This window comes from Gossypium raimondii, chromosome 5, assembly GCF_025698545.1.
Source record: "Gossypium raimondii isolate GPD5lz chromosome 5, ASM2569854v1, whole genome shotgun sequence".
NCBI classification, from domain to species: domain Eukaryota; kingdom Viridiplantae; phylum Streptophyta; class Magnoliopsida; order Malvales; family Malvaceae; genus Gossypium; species Gossypium raimondii.
Window position 1 is genome coordinate 48817847 of NC_068569.1, and position 13059 is coordinate 48830905.

Sequence of the window (13059 nt, forward strand, 5' to 3'; positions counted from 1 at the left end):
AGATACAACTTGTAGTTTCAATCCACTCTGCTGCAACTTTAGGGGGATGAGATTTTGGTTCTTCGATCCACTCCATTGTAATATCAGGGAGATAGGATTTGTAACTCGTAACTGTTGGAAAGTAAGATTCGTCATTATGGCTTTAATCTTTTTAACTGCAATGTCGGAGAAACAAGATTCACCAATTTGGCTTTAATCTATTCCACTGCATCGTTTGGGGTGTAAGATTCGCTGTTGTAGCTTTAATCAAGATTCACCGATGTGGCTTTAATCTTTTTAACTGCAATGTCGGAGAAACAAGATTCACCAATTTGGCTTTAATCTATTCCACTGCATCGCTTGGGGCGTAAGATTCGCTGTTGTAGCTTTAATCAAGATTCACCGATGTGGCTTTAATCTTTTTAACTGCAATGTCGGAGAAACAAGATTCACCAATTTGGCTTTAATCTATTCCACTGCATCGCTTGGGCCGTAAGATTCGCTGTTGTAGCTTTAATCAAGATTCACCGATTTGGCTTTAATCTTTTAACGCAATGTCGAGAAACAAGATTCACCAATTTGGCTTTAATCTATTCCATCGCATCGCTTGGGGCGTAAGATTCATTGTTGTAGCTTTAATCAAGATTCACCGATGTGGCTTTAATCTTTTAAGCGCAATGTCGGAGAAACAAGATTCACCAATTTGGCTTTAATCTATTCCATTTGCATCGCTGGGGCGTAAGATTATTGTTGTAGCTTTAATCAAGACTCACCGATGTGGCTTTAATCTTTTTAATTGCAATGTCAGGGAAGTAAGATCCGCTGTTGTAGCTTCAATCTGTTCCACTGCAATGCTAGGAAAGTAAGATCCGCTGTTGTAGCTTCAATCTTCTTATTTGCAATGTCAGGGAAGTAAGATCCGCTGTTGTAGCTTCAATCAAGATTCACCGATTTGGCTTTAATCATTTTAACTGCAATGTCGGAGAAACAAGATTCACCAATTTGGCTTTAATCTATTCCACTGCATCGCTTGGGGCGTAAGATTCACTGTTGTAGCTTTAATCAAGACTCACCGATGTGGCTTTAATCTTTTTAATTGCAATGTCAGGGAAGTAAGATCCGCTGTTGTAGCTTCAATCTGTTCCACTGCAACGCTAGGAAAGTAAGATCCGCTGTTGTAGCTTCAATCTTCTTAATTGCAAACTATGGTTTCTTCGATTTGCTTCGCTATCAGTACAGGAAGGCAAGATCTGTTATCTTCATTGATCTGTTCTCTGGTGAACATGACCTTTATGTTCTATTTTATGAACCTATTGTGCCTAGCGATTAGGATGACATGATCAGAATGAATCAACTGCTCCTAGCTAGATGTGTATGAATGGCATTTGAATGAATGCATGATGCCATGAAGATGATTCCTTAATGTTTGAGTTGTTATTGCTCATTGTTTTATCACTGACGTGTTCCAACGCCTTCTTGCTTAGCTGGCATATCCCAAAGAAACACTTAATCTGATTGCCCCTCCATTGTGAACGTCAAAGTTCAATCCACTAGATGCAAAATTTGAACCATCTTTCTCCCGCTGTTACCCAAGGGTAGAAAGATATGACTTTTCTCAATCTTCTCCTATCGTAATTCCAGGATACAGAATGTGAAGCTCTTTGGTCTTTTACCCTATTCCCAAGGTGTCATACCAAATGCTCATACACAATTAAAAAATTTTCTTCTCCGAGAAAACATTTTCTTATCACTCGGTGATCCTTGCTTATTTGTTCATTGAAGCTTTGTCACCAACGCGACATCTCGTCATTTTGTTCAATCAATGTTTGAACAACAAAATCTGAAAGGATAGTCTTTAACTTAGACTCTTCTTTCTTAGATATTTCACCCTTTAAACTTGGTGTTTTCTAAACAATAGCCCTGTTTCAGGTTCCTATATTATTTAGAAACTTCTAGAGTAATATGCAAAACTTCCATTGTGAAAGTATTATTAGTCCATTAATCATTATTCTAATGCAACATGCTTGCAAAAGATCATAATGATAGATAAAATAGAATTGATTTGAGAGCATATCTCGAAATGAATAAATTATCAAGGATAGCAAAAAAAGAGGAATTGATTAGAACATGTATCTTGAAAAAGAATGAAGTATTCCAAGAACAACAACAAATTCAATATATAAATAGTATGAAGGTTAGGTGCCCTAGATATCGCAGCTTGAACTTCTCTGTACAAACTTTCTGAAGACTTTCCTGAGTTTGACATGTGTTTAGAAGATCTACAGGACTTCGTCGATGCCCCAAGATGTCGCCTTACCCTTTCAGGTATAGCAAAATCACCACATGCCTCAATCTGATCACTTCATGCCCCATTCTGATCAATATTTGAGCCGCCCTTTTCGGGTTTTCAACTCAAATCCCCTTTGGCCTAATGTGCCCTTTGCGGGTTTTCCCCTTAGCCTCTCCATTTTTACTTTTTCATTTTTTCATTTTTTTCATCCCTTTTTTTTTGACTCAAAGTGCCCTTTTGTAGGTTTTCACCTTGGTCCTTCCTTCTTCTTTAAACGAAGTGTTTCTTGACTGGATCCGAGTTTATAAGATTAGCAATCTCACTCAGGATCAGTGCTCCTCTGAAGAACATCTTCTTTACAACGTAGGGACATTCCCGGTTTGTAATTCATTTCCCTCCGGAATCTTTTTGGATGGGAATGATCTTTTGCGACATCCAACCCTCTCATGGAATTCTCTGAGATGACACTGTTCATTATGGACTTGTATCATTTGTTTTTGGTACATCCGACCCTGAAGAATAGCTTTTAACCTTTTTCCTAGGTTCAACTGATCGTATCGCGATTGGATCCCTTCAACAAGCAATGAGGGGATTTTAATAGGTAGAACTACCTTAATACCGTAAACCAAAAAGAGAAGTGTTGCCCCAGTACCGATGTTCGACAAACAATGAGGGCAAATGGTAATTTCTCACGTCAATCCTCATAAGTCTCAGTCATTTTCCTTCAATTTTTGATGTTCAATTCTAGGAACTTCAGTGACGAATCGTGGTGTTCACTTCTGAGTTAATTTGAGACCTCAGCTATCGTGCTATTGTTTAAGCTCAATGCATTCTCCAATACCCTCTTCTCTGAAATTCTGTATCGATATACGATGACTTTGGCTCATGAAGTGGCCTCTCAAAAAAAAAATGAAGCAATGCCCATTAGAAGTCTTCGATAATGGTGATGTCCATGCCCCATTTTGCTCAAAATTTGAGTCGCCCTTTTTTGGGTTTTCAACTCAGATCCACCTTTGGTCAAAGCGCCCTTTGCGGGTTTTCACCTTGACCTTTCCTTTTTCTTTTTTCTTCTTTCTTTGTCTCCTATTTTTGGCTTTGATTGATTGATTTTTTTTATTTTGGTTTTTTTTATTTTTATTATTTTTGTTTTTTTGTCTTGTTTTTTTTTTGAGTCTGAACTCATGAGATCAGGCAAGTCCTGGTCATGCTTTTCGACTAGAATCAATGCTATTCCAAAGTCTTCCACATAAGATCTTCCACTTTCATCTTGCATGTGAAAAACCTTCTTTGGTACCAGATTTCTTTCATAAAGCCCTTTTGGGACGCAACTACGACAGAGAACTTTGGATCTTCCTCTTTAATCAGGATAAAATCCAACAACATCTTGAAGGGATGGAAACTCGACTTCAAATGGGAAAAGCTATGCTGACTCAACGAGAGAGGCATTGCCCCAGCAAAGAATTGTATTGTTCGCACTGTAAATTTCTGACATCGTGCTGTTGTGCAGATTTTATTATAAGAATCGAGGCATACCCTGGTATGATCATGCAAAAACCTTCTTTGATACCATATTTCTTTCATAGAGCCCTTTTGGGATGCAACTATGACAGAAAACTTTAGATCTTCCTCTTTAATCAGTATAAAATCCAGCAACATCTTGAAGGGATGGAAACTTGACTTCAAATGGGCAAAGCTATGCTGACTCAACGAGAGAGACATTGCCCCGGCAAAGAATTGCATCGTCAGACCGCAAATTTCGACATCGTCTTTGTTATATGATTTTATTATAAGAAGACATCTTTGAACTCTAGAGGTAACTCAAGAAGGTATGCTTCGTCTCTGTGGTTAGGTCAATTCTAGTCTTCACCAAGTTCACAAATTCTAATGATTCCTTGAGAGGTAGGACCTGTTTATCCTCTTATTCTACCATCCTCAACAAGTCCAGAGATAGGCTACAATCTATGTCATCTTCAAAGGCGTGAGATCCCTCTAAACACATTTCTCGCTCAAAAGGAGATTCTAAGTCTGTAGCAGTGTCATTCATGTCGTTGAGATCCAGGGCCCTACTGTAGGTACAAAAGAATATACAAAGAATGTATGAATTTAAGAATGATTATCTGTACAATATGATTATGAATGAATGAATGGTTTGGAAAAAGAATGAAAGAATAATTATTCATAAAGAATGAAAGAATATTGGCTCAAAAATGATCGCAAAGATGCATTTCATTAAAATGAGTCTATTTCACAAAAGAGTTCTTGTTGCTTCTAGGCTAAAAGCAACAAGTTTGTTTTGAATATTACTCTAAGTAAGTTCTAAATACTATAGGGGTCTCTTCTACAATCTGATTATTTAGAACACTCCCAAGTTTATAAGGGCGAACATCTAATAAGATCTCTTCTCCGGTTGCTTCTTCGTATTCGGCACTGATGTGAACGTTTCCCAACATCTCTTCATTCATCGCATTCCTTTCATTATCTGTATGATTGAGTAGCGGGTTTTCTGTACTGAGTGAATCTTCAAATTTGACGATGCCCATATTGATAAGCCTTTCGACCAGCTTTTTAAAGGCAGTGCAGTTTTCTATAGAATGCCCCATAATTCCCGCATGGTAGTCACATTGCGCATTTATGTCATACCATATGGGTACGGGGGTTGTAAAGGCTTCAAGTAGAAAGGGGAGACAACATGTGCGTCAAATAAACTCTGATACAGCTCCTGGTACGACATTGGGATTGGTGTAAATTGAGACTTCTTAATGCTTTGCTTAGTGCCAAATTCATGTCTTGGGGATATCTGATGGCCAGTAACAACCGACCTTTGCTGACCTGTGGTAAACGGCTTTGAATAACCCTCATTATGCCTACCCGCATTGCTCACCTCATTTTTCCTCTTCCTCGAGACCTTTGATGTATTGTTTTGGGAGTTCCATTCTTGCCCTTTCCGTTTGTAATGATCTTCAAATTGTTTTGAGAACTCTACCCTTGCCTGTTTTGTTCCCGCTAGATCATCAAGGACGGCAAAATTAGTTAGATTGCCCCTTAGATTGGAACCTGAACCTGTCGCGAAATTCACCGGTGTCGAGGTATTGGTCTGGATGTTGGCAATTACCCTTTGTGGATATGTGTTTGGTTGTGCTTGGATGTCGGTTGGGGTAAAGTCTGGAAGATATGCAGGACCTTCATTATCATTCCCAAAGTGGACCACTGGGTTTTTTCCTTTCTCCAACCTCATATCCAACAACTGGGTTAATTGGCTCATCAGATTTCTCTGGACTTCTAGCATCTGATCCTTCACATCTTGTTGAAATTTGGCCAATTGCTCTAGCATCTGTATCTGCATTCGCTCTAATCTCTCCAACCTTTGGTCCATTCCTTAGTTTCTATTCGGGTACCGCAAAAATGTTGGTTTTCCAGACTTTCTGAAATAATTTTACCTAATTAGGGTCACTTCATGAAAATCTAATGCATATGATGCAATGTAATGCAAATGTATGAAATGAATGCCTAAAGAGACGTTGATTCTGATTCAATTACATTTAGGAAACTTTTCTAGAAAGTAAATTCCCTTACACAAAACGGATACATGTACGATCTCACCCTCATATTCCAAGAAACAACATCGGTCTTTTTCTTCATCTGCATGCTTGAGGTAATCTCGCCGATAGATGCCATTGCTAGCTCATTTTCTTGATCTTGGTCGCGATCCATCATTTGCCCATCTTCATAAGGCTCATCAACTTGTCGAAGGCTTTTGGACAATTGTCTCGAACCCTTAGGCCACGAAGTAAAGATCACGAACTCTTTCATCGCCCTTCTTGTGTTTCTCGGAATATATTTGGGAAGTCGTATTGTTTTCCACTTTATCAAGGAATCCGTATTCCATGACAAGCTTTCTAATTTAGTAATCGGACTTAAATCAATATCTCTTTCCTAAGATGCAGATGCAATGCAATCATAATCAAAGCACAATAAGAGGGGTTAGTACAAAAATAAACAAGGAGAACAGAAAGTATCTAATCGAGTGACTACTAGGGGTTCGAAGTGGTTCTATCTAGGGTGGGCTCCTAAGGTTCACTATGTGAGGTTTGGTTCTAAAGTAAGGGTACCTGAACCAGCAGATTCCTCGATCCTCACCCATTATAGGCTCATGCGGACCGAGTTCGATTCAGGGGAATACATTTCCCTATGGCTGCACGGAGATGAAAATCTCATGAAGACATAGGTACGGATGTATTCCGAAAGCGATCCACTATCCTACACGGAGGTGAAAACCTCACGAAGGAATAGCTTCTCACTCCCACTTAAAAGGTGTGACCAACGGCCATGCAATGCAATGCAGAGATATAAAAATTTAAAATACAAAACATGATGAAAACTATAACTCAAAACAAATGAAATGCAATGAGAGGATCGTATATTTAAATTAAATTTTCAACTTTCGACAAAAAGACAAGAAATAATCAACTCGTGGCTTGACTCTCTTATTTAAAATCCCCAGCAGAGTCGCCAAGCTGTTGACACCATTTTTTGGATTGAAAAACGGGGTCGACTTGGGTTTTGGAAAATGAAAACGAAAATGGGAGTCGCCACCGATCCTTTTTGATGAGGTGTGATCGGATCACCTTGCAAAGCGGTTGTTTTTAATAAATGATTTAATTTTATTAAAACAACGATTTTGGTCCACGATATTCAGAAAAATGGGTTCGGGAGTCGGTTACGCACGAGGAAGGATTAGCACCCTCGATACGCCCAAAATTGGTACCTAGTTGATTACTTAATGTCTTAGTGTCAAAAAACTGAAAACTTTAAAGAAATTTAAAATACGATCCTTAAAAAAAACTCGAATGGCATGGATTAAAATTCAAAAGGATATTTGGCAATTTGAATAAACGAGAAATCGAAACCCAGCACCTTAGGGCACGTTCCTCAAATTTCCAAACGCAAAACATTGCCTTACTTTGAAAAGTTTTTAAAAGGATATTTAGCTATTTGGTCGAACGAGGAATCGAAACCCAGTACCTTAGGGCACGTTCCTCGAATTTCCAAACGCAAAATATTGCCTTATTTTGAAAAGTTTTTAAAAGGATATTTAGCTATTTGGTCGAACGAGAAAAATCGACACCCAGCACCTTAGGGCATGTTTTCTCGAATTTCCCAAACGCAAAATATTGCCTCAATTTGAAATATTTTCCTTTTTTGAAATATGATACTAATATGCATAATAGAATAATAAATATAATAATGTGCATAAAAATAATGAGTAAAAAAACGAAAAATCAATCATAGCAAATAAATAAATAAATAAACTAAAGTAAAAAAGAACACATAAATAAATACATAAATGAACATAAAAAACAATAAAGGAAAATAGATAAAAATTATGAAATATGAACATGTAAATAAATAAATAAATGAAGAAAATAAATAAAAGATATATATATGAATATAGATATAAATTAAAATATGTAGGTATACGTGAATTACAAAATATTTATAAAATATATATAAAATATATTTTAAAATATAAAGGATAAATAAATATATATATATATATAAAATGTGTACATATATATGTAGGTACATGAAATTATGAAATATGAAAATAATGAAATACATGTAAAAAGTAGGTGCATATGTACATATTTACAAAGGTTAAAATATATACATGTATATTATGAGAAAGGTATGCGTAAATTTTATAAAACATAAGAATATATGCACGTATAAGAAAATATATACGTATGTGAATTATAAAAAATAAAGTAAGATAAAATAACATAAAATAAATATATATATATATAATATACATATTTTAATATATATAAAACATATATGCATGAGTATGTATATACACATTCATGAGAAAAGGTATAAATATACATATAGATATAAAAAATGAGTACTCATATATATTAAATAAGTTAGAAAATATATGTACAGTATATATGTATAAGCTATTATATAATAATAATAATATAATAAGTAATAATGATATAAATAATAATAATAATAATAATAATAATAATAAAAGATGATAATATATTAAAAATAATGAAGAAAATAATAAAAAAGCTAAAAAAGGGTTAAATCGAAGTAAAAGCAAGATATACGGGGCGAAATCGAAATGAAAAAAGATAAAAGGAACTAAATTGTGATGCGTGCTGAGAGAAAGGGACCAAAACTGCAAATAAACCACAGCACGAAAACGCAGCGTTGAAATGGACCAAATTGAAGCAAAAATAAAATTATGGGGGTAAATTAAAAATAAAAGAAAATAATGAAAAAGAGCCAAATTGCAACATGCCACAAAATAGGAGGGACTGCGCGCACAAATAGCCCAAAAATTAAAAACACGCGGATCCCCTGGAGCGGGTTGGGTCGGCCAACGGGTCAGGTCAAAACGGCGCCGTTTTGGTGCCCAAGAAGGCTGCCCAAAACGACGTCGTTTTGAAAGCTTATTTAAGTCAGTTTTTTTTTAAATTTTCATTCTTCTTCTTCTTCTCAAAAAAAACTTCAAAAACACTCTCCCCTCTCCCTCTTCTACGGCTAAGGGCCCGACCAAGAGCCGCAGTCTTGCGTGGCCGGCCGGTCTTGGCATGCGCCGTACATGGCGGAGGGGAGACCTTCTCTCCGAATCGTCTCCTCGGTCTCCTGAGCACCCCGGCGACAACCAAAAAGGTAAAAAGGCTTCCCTTTTTTATTTTTGTTTCGAAAATATGAAAAGAAAAAATGAGAAAAAAACGGAAAAGAAAAAGAACAACAACCTTTTCTTGTCTTTATTTCTTTTCAACTTTTGCTTTCATTTTTTTGATCGGTTTCTATCTATTACAAAAGGAAAATGAAAAAAAGGCCCCCTTTTACAAATTCAAAGTCAGTCCCCTTAGAACCGATTCCCCCCCAAAGTTACATTTTCTTTTTGCTTTTATAGCAGATTGATACAATGTTATAGCTTCTATTATTGTTATGCTAATATTTGGTTCTGCCTTGCGTGTTTGTTTCTGTCTTTGCAGGTGAGCAGTTTGGGCGATGGCAGAAAGCAGGTAGAGAGCAGGTGGCAGAGGAGTGGCGGCAGTTGGGGTCGGTGGCTGCAGCGGCTGGAGCTAGGGTTAGGGGTTAGGGTTTGCTATGAATTTTTTAGTTTATGGGCTGTTGTTGTTGGGCTTAGGTTTTTTTTTACCATTGGGCCTAATTTGGGTAGTGGGTTTAGTTTGGGTACTAGGCCCAGGGTCAAAAATTGGTCTGTACAATTATATCATGGTATTGAATGTCTAGATTGTGAATTGATTTGAATATAATAGAAATGAGTATGATATGAATTGATTCGTATGTGATGGAATAGTATGTCAAATATTGAATTGAGATGAACATGTATATGATGTATGACTATGATGTGTATTTATTTAGTGGTTGCCCTACTGACTATCTAAGACAAAGTTCAGTTTAGTTGGCATGTCATAGGGTCATCAATATAGTGATTGAAAACCATCATTGTAGGGCCATCTAGGATTGTAGATTATATAAACAATAAACATCATCATTGTTGGGCCATTCAGGATGGTAGAATATCAAAACAGTGAAAGCCATTGTTCTCGGGCCATCCGAAATGGTAGAATATCAAAATAGTGAAAACCATCATTGTTGGGCAATCCAAGATGGTAGAATTTGTAAATTGTGGAAACCATTGTTGTCAAGCCACCCAGGATGGTAAAATGTGTATATAGTGAAAACCATCGTTACTGGGACCACTCAAGATGGTAGAACATACAAACTCTAAAAGTCATCGATGCCAGTAATCTGGGATGACAATAGTAAAATAAAGGTTATGCAATGTTGATGAAATCGATATATCATGCATTCATACATATGAAAAATGCATATAGTTAGTAAAATGAGATTGTGCATAGTTTTGACATTTGATACGTGAATGGTAAATGAAATGGTTGAAACTTGACCATATATTGATTACTTCTTTTATGTTAATGCTTTAATTTTTATTAACTTGAATCATGAAAGTACCATTGAGCTTTATCGTTTAGCGTACGATTTGTTTATTCCGCATGTAGGTATTAACAGATCTCGAAGGATCGAGGAGTGACCCAACATCCAAATCATAGCTCTCGGCTCAACAAAGTTTGTATAGTTCCTTTACTATTGATATATGGCATGTACCTAAGGTTGAGATGGTTATATATGGTAAATGGTGATTTTAGGGACTTAGAATTGGTTGATTTCCATTTGAATTTAAGTATATAGAATGTTAAAATGTTCATATAGGTATGTTCAAGGTTTTGATGGTGGAATTTTGCAAATGGCCATTGTACTAATTTGGTTTTGAGTTGTGAATGTTCAATTTGATAAATTGGATAGTAATGATATATCAATGGTAGTATATGTAGTGTTTGAAACATGCATTATGCTCAAATTGTTTAGATATACAATTAGTGGTTTTTGTTAGGCTAATATCAATTGGTACCTCATGGATACTTTGGAAACAGCAGGTGACACCGCGACCTTAGAGCCTAGACATCTCGATGGCACTCATTAAACTCTTTTCTGAACCTTAGGTTTTCCACCGCTCTTGTCACTTTCATGCAAATTTCTAACTTCCAACAGTCATCACAAAATCAAGGTTAACATACAATACCAAGCTCAACTAAAACTCAAATACACAAAAATATTCCTAGCTTCTTACCTCAAACTTCACTTGTTTGATTGATCCTTTAACCACCTCCAATCTTCAACACTTCCAATAATAGGTCCCTCCTAGAATGTAATAAGAACATCTAATCAAACAAAATCCTTTCTCTTGCATAGAGAGGATATTTGCTCCGTAATCTAGTCTAACTATTGGCAAATGACTCAATTTAGATTTTTTTATGGTATAAATCTCAAAATTATACATGAACTGGTTCAATGTGTAATGCTACACATGAACTTTGATTTTATACAATTTTATACATGAAACATTAATTTAATTCAATTTTCGCAAATTGCGAACACAATTACTGATATAGCATCATTTAAGTTTACATATTGCAAAACAAATAATTATTTATATCTAATATAAAAATAAATTTATGTATTTATTTCTTCAAATGTGTACAATCGAATCAAAATTAAAATTTTATATATACATTTAAACCGCAATCAAAGTTCCATGTGGATAATTGCACTCAATCAAAGTTCATTTATCAAATTGTATATCGAATCAAACTTCATGTATAGTTTTGATATTTATCCCTTTTCTTATCTCACAATTTTATCATTTAATACCATGCGAATAGTTAGGTGTTTGTTTTCAGAAATTTAATAATAATATTTCCATAACAACACATATTTAATGTAAAAGGTATCGAAAATTTTTGATACACTATCATTAAAGTTTTCAGATTTATTAAGTAGGATTTAGAAGGTGACATATGCTCTTATAGAGTGTATTAAAATAAGAAAAAATATTTTTTTCAAAAATGTGACATGTACTAGTATTTAAACCATATTTATAGAAATATAATTTTCCATCGATTGAGTATTAAATATTAACCATAAATAATAGAAGGAAAACAATATTATAATAATATTGAGTATGTTATTAACATATTTTTAAGTACTTTTTCTGATTGAATAGGTGTTGTATTTAGGGTGAGTGCTTGATCGAATCGAATGAAAATTTTTTATTTGGTTGAATTGATTACTCATATTTATCATCCTAGCTCGATTTAATTTTTTTCCAAATTGAGTCAAGTTAAATAAGTTTGTGTGAGTTAAGTTTAAAAAAATTAAGCTGAACATATTAAAATCTTGTTTACAATATGAATTAATTTTCAACTTGAAAACTTAAATATCATATATATTTACAAACTCTTTTAAAATAAAACAAGAGGAAAAAAGGGCATGCAAGATAACTAGTACGTTAACATTGATGTCGTAATTAAAAAATTGTTATATAATTTCTATTTTGAATTATATATGTTTACAATTTTTTCAGAAATATTTATAAATAAGTTTGAATTTTTTATAATTTTTGAGAGGATCAAGTTGCACAATTTCAAAATTGTCGAGAATCCAATGGGAATTTATATCAATATGTTATTAAATTTATTCAAGTTGTAAAATTTAACTCAATTCGAACCTGAGAAACTAACTTGCTTATTAGAGTTGATTTGAAAAATTGAATAACTCGATTAGATAATCAAATATGAAAAAAATTTTAATCGAATCAAATTTTGTTCACTTATAATTAAATTGGATTAACATGGAGTATAAATGCAACTTGTTGAGTTTGACAGCTCACTAAGTTTGCCTTTTTCTTTTCCCTGTTTTTTCGCACATGATTAAATAAATAGAAATTATATACATTTTAACATCAATATAAAATTTTATTTTATTTTTATTTAATAAATTATTTTCATGAAATTCATATCAACATTAAATGTAAATGAATTTAAAATTTTAAAATAATTTTTTTAATTTTGATATTAAAATCAAGGGCTTTCATGAATAAAAAACATAGCTTTAGGGTTTATTTAACTTCAAAAGGGCTCATTTAAACCATAAATAATAATTGAAGGTCTTCTTAGTATATTAGCCATAACTAAATCACCTCAACTCTCTTGCAGGCAACGGCAGTTGACCCTGATTAGCATCCAGTCTTTCTCATCCATGTACCAATCACACAATGGAAATTTAAGACATAATTTTAGCGCAAATCCTGCTTTTGTCAATATTTGCTGCGCCAATTAAGCAATAAAGTATCGTATGGGCTAGAATTTTGTCAAGTGGATACATGA